The sequence below is a fragment of the Synchiropus splendidus genome, chromosome 11 (genome assembly GCF_027744825.2).
Source record: "Synchiropus splendidus isolate RoL2022-P1 chromosome 11, RoL_Sspl_1.0, whole genome shotgun sequence".
Classification (NCBI taxonomy): domain Eukaryota; kingdom Metazoa; phylum Chordata; class Actinopteri; order Syngnathiformes; family Callionymidae; genus Synchiropus; species Synchiropus splendidus.
In genome coordinates this window covers 5,755,145-5,759,798 of record NC_071344.1, presented here as the reverse complement: position 1 = coordinate 5,759,798, position 4,654 = coordinate 5,755,145, and the positions used below count along the sequence as shown (strand labels likewise).

Below are 4,654 nucleotides of genomic sequence, written 5' to 3'. Positions count from 1 at the left end.
GTGTCTTATTTTTAAAAATGCAGCTTCATCAGCTCATAAATAGATGGCTTTTCACTTTTATTAAAATAAATAATCCAATGTAATTACTCTTTTTTATGTAATAAGGCACTCCACTCTCAAATTTCACATGACAAACAAAACATGAACAATATATATTATTATGAAACAGAATTAAATTCCTTGTCACATGTCTTATGAACACAGTGGGACACATCACTGGTCCATGGTGCCCAATAAGGACCTGCATTTAGTGTCCTTGTCGAGTGTCCTTGTCTTAAAAGATGTATAACTAACCACTTCTCTCAACATGTGACACCAAAGGTGCTGCAAATAAAAGCGCTGTGATGTTCTGTTGCAGAGTGCAGATGAAAGGAGGATTTCATTGTTATTGCTCAGCACATGTATTGTCAGGGCGAGAGGGTTCTGTTTGATGAGTGCTCCACCTGAGGGCAGAGGTGACAGGAGCCTGGGGAAGGTACCGTCTTTCCTGCTGTCCTGAAATGATGCCTGCAAAGAGAATAAAATGGTAAGTCGATCATCAGTGTTGGTGACATGAAGCTGAATTCCAACAGTTTGCTAGTATTTAAACTGCTTTCATAGTTTGATCTGCATCCTGTAGTTAAAATATGTTGGGTGATATTTTTGTAGTTTAACTGCAGTAGCTACAAACCCCAATTTTGCCACAAAAAAATTAAATATTTTCCTCTTATAGAAACATAAACACCCATTGACCTGTTGAGGTGTTGCAGAAGAACTCCTGGGCAAAGCAGCAAGATACATTCTCTACTTTCTGATGATCTCCAACTTGATGTTCTACTGTGAGAACTTGTCGACAATGAACTGAAGGTCCATTGTCCACAAAAAAACACTGCAATTTTGGAGGATATTTGAATAATAATGTAAGTGTGGTTCTCTACTTTTCTGTGATCTCAAACCTGGATGTGAACTGTGAGGACTTGTGGGCAATGATCTGAGGGTCCATTGTTCCATGGCAATTTTGGAGGATACTTGAATAATAATGTAGGTGTGCTCACCAACCGACCTCATGTTGTGTTTTCACATATCAAACTTTAATAACAGAAGTTGACATGCTGCCAAACACAGAAGCTCTCAGCTCCGACTCACGATTCATGACCATTCTCAGGATTAAAATATCCTGCTCCTCACTGAGGTTTGGCCATGAACGATGTCAAGAGAGCTATCTGCTGAGCTTTATTTGGCCTTGTATTTACAAACTTCCATTCAAGGTTTATTTTGATTGCTGCTTTTTCCATTTCAGCGTGTCCTGCCCCCCAAAGATCCTCAGATGATCACTTGCAGAAGCCTCACACCGAGGACCCACTGGTTTCTTTATGTTTAACAGGTCGGGTTCAGAGCGTCCACATGATCGACTGCCAGTCCTTAGGTCAAACTTAGAAGGACCACACAGCAGGTAATAAAGAACTTTACATAACATATGGCCGTGTGCTGAGGGCAAAACATTCTTAATAAGATTAACCACTGACTTTATAAAAGGCGTCGCAATGGTTGACAAGTGGGTTTATTGTGGTGGCAAATGTATTCTGGGCTCACCTGCATTAACCTCTGAGCTTAGTGAATCTCTGATGTGTGCAGCTCTGCATCTGCTGTACAGACAACACTGCAGCGCCATCGATGAAAGCATCATGGCCGCCTGCTTCCTTTAGTGAGCCTCAGTCAATCCCTCCAATGTAAAGTGCTTCCTACAGCTGACTGAAAGAGTGACGACACAACAATCAATTCTCACCTGCTAATCCTTTTTAACCAACAAGTCGATGCATGCAGGAACAAAAATCCCTGTGCGAGCAGCTCATTTTGGTTTATTTTTGGATGAGAGGTTCACAAAGGCATTATTTTCTTTTAAAGTCAGGCACCATGAGGGGCAAAAATGATTTAAAATAACTGAAAATAATCACACTAAAATCATCATGAAGTCATTTTTCTGAATGAAAACAGAATGTAACTGACAAAATTAATGTAACTAAAGTAAAGCAAAAATATTAAATATGAATTATTATTCTGATACACATTCTGAGTAAATAAAAAACAGATAAATAAATAATGATACTACGTAAATTATAACTCTAATTTAATTAAAAATTAAATCTAAGTAACAGAAAATTATGTTTGTATAGTAAATAATTAAATATAAATTATTTAAAATATATATATAAAAAACAGAAAAAGTTCACGAAAAACCGAATTATAATAATATTAGTATTATAATTATTATAAGGAAAAGGATATTGGGAGTAAAATCTTAATGGGTTCATTGAAAATATGTTTAAAACCTTTTTTTTTATCATTTATCGTTCATCGTTTCATGAAGATTATTGATTTTGGTCATTATAAAAACACAAAATGAGGATACAAATCAGGGTGTTGTTTCTATTTACATTGTGCACAGGTCGGCCCACACTGAAAATACATATTACAATATATAAATAAATAACATGGAGATGATGCAGGTATAACCAACAAAAATCTCTATTCAAATTCATGTGTCGTAAAGGTCTTCAGAGACAGACAGAGTTACAAATATTACATGTAATAATACACACAATTACATGATAATACACGTTGTTTGGGAGCAGTCACGAACATCCATGAAAATTCAACTAAAATCAAAAACAAGCACAGGATGTGATGACGACAAACAAAGTATGACAGACTTTCAAATATCCAGGTTACACAAAACTTATTTTTGAGCCCAAGCTCCCAATGCACAACCTTGATTTGAAGGACAGACAATAAAAATCCAATTAGAAGTTATATTTCATCTTTGAGAAGAAGCTCAGCTGAATCTGAGCGTACGTTGACAAAACTTTTGGCTTGTGGTGGAAATCTGCTGCAGGGCCGATGACCTTCAAACTCCAGAAGATAGCAGCTGATCCACAGCTGTGTTGTCAACACTGTCCCCGAAGTGATGTTTTCTTTCAATCATGCTGCCCTCTCACTGCCGCAGCATTTTTCTCATGGATGCATTCGCTCGCCCGGCAGCAGAATTCATTATTTCTCAATCAAATCCAAACCATACATTGTGAAGGCAACTGGAATACACAGGCTGTATCTTGGCTTTGACACTGTTCGCTCAGCTTCATACATTGACAGTTTACTTTTCCCCGCAGGGATCTGAGTGACCTCAGCTCCACTGCCTCAGTCTGGAGGTCTGGGTCATATTATGTTCATCAAAAACCACTTGCTGCTCTCAGAAACCACTTCCAGTGTCAAATGTTCAGGCTAACTAAACAGATGTATGAGAGGCAGACTCTTCCCACAGAAAATGTCATTTTCTTCCTGATAAATATTTACCCTCATACAAGAAAGACTTCCGCCAAACAGCTCCATTTGTTTAGGAGCCGGGTGTGCGAAGTTATAGGGTCCCCGGAGTTTACAGGCAAGTGTGTGACTGAATCATTAAGAACTGATTTCTTACCATCACTGCGCAAGAATTGTCAAATAAAACTGTCTTTTTTGTTTGTTTGTCAGTTGTTTTGTGTGTGACATAGGTGTGCAAGAAAATATCTTTACGCCGAAATATTGCAGAGCTTGATTGTGCAATTGTGTTTTGATATTTTAAGTTGGCTGGATCAATATATAATAGATAAATACTTGGATATGTGTTTAATACTAATGTTTTCTTTTTGTATTCTCTAGTTATTTAGTGGCTAAAGTCTTACTGGACTGATGTCATAACAATCAATTCATGAACAGGAACATAATATTGTACTCCATTATCTGATTTTCCCCCTTAAAAAGATGGTTCTTTTTACAATATATTGCTAAACTTACAGTATCGCAAGATACCTGCCAATACACAGCCATAGTGTGAAACCATTGCACACTCACGAAAACTGAAATGACAACTATGGAAAAAAAAAACCTGTCAATCCATACACAAGTAACATCTGACCTGTACTTACGACCACGGCCTGCAGATGCTTATTTTTTTGGTTCAATGTCTGTAGCAGCCTGGCAACGTGTACAACAGTTACGACTGTAAACAGCTTGGTATATAATAATATTCAACAGAAAAAGTTGCTTAAAAACACAACAGATTGACATCATGTATCCTATACAGTAGTACCTATAACCCTCGCGTCGGCTATTGTGAATGGCATTCAACTTAAGTCCAATCTGAATTACAACCAAGGCAAGACTGTCAGGTGAGCCGTGCAAAATGATCCAGTCTCTGGAGCTAGAGGTGGAAGATATGATATCATTAAGCCATGAAGAATGAGAACATGGTGACAATCTACCTGCGTGAGGAGATGACATGGAGTCGCTCACGTTCTTTCTATACAATATAGATCACTCGCAACTGAGCTGCGCAGGATGCTCCTCTTCCCACACACTCACGGCGATGAAGCCGCTCAAATCCCCAACTTTGGAGGTGTTTTAAAAACTCAAAAACCTCCAACTGCTTACAGGCATATTTACCAGAAATGATCAAATGATAAACTTTTGCAGTCACAAGTTAGCAGAAATGATCAAATGATGGTCCAATTCGGATTGTTCGTCGTACGTCAGATGAACTTGCAGCATAAATTGTCGTACACCAGGCAACGTTGTGGCGTGTAGTTTGGGGACGCCCTGAAGAGGCTGCCATTCTCTTGTTTGCCAAGGATAAAGCCAA

General features: G+C 38.2%; 1 long non-coding RNA gene across 3 annotated transcripts; it reads left to right on the top strand.

The window, feature by feature from the left end:
• The first annotated feature begins 420 nt into the window (after positions 1-420).
• Positions 421-3,394, top strand: LOC128767554 (uncharacterized). 3 transcript variants are annotated; one of them, XR_008416137.1, is made up of 4 exons: positions 421-526; positions 713-899; positions 1,280-1,432; positions 3,147-3,394. It is a non-coding gene; the product is annotated as an uncharacterized LOC128767554 (long non-coding RNA). The 3 variants fall into 3 exon arrangements; XR_008416138.1 differs by having other exon boundaries at positions 2,873-3,394; XR_008416136.1 differs by lacking the exon at positions 3,147-3,394 and having other exon boundaries at positions 1,280-2,048.
• Positions 3,395-4,654: the final 1,260 nt, after the last annotated feature.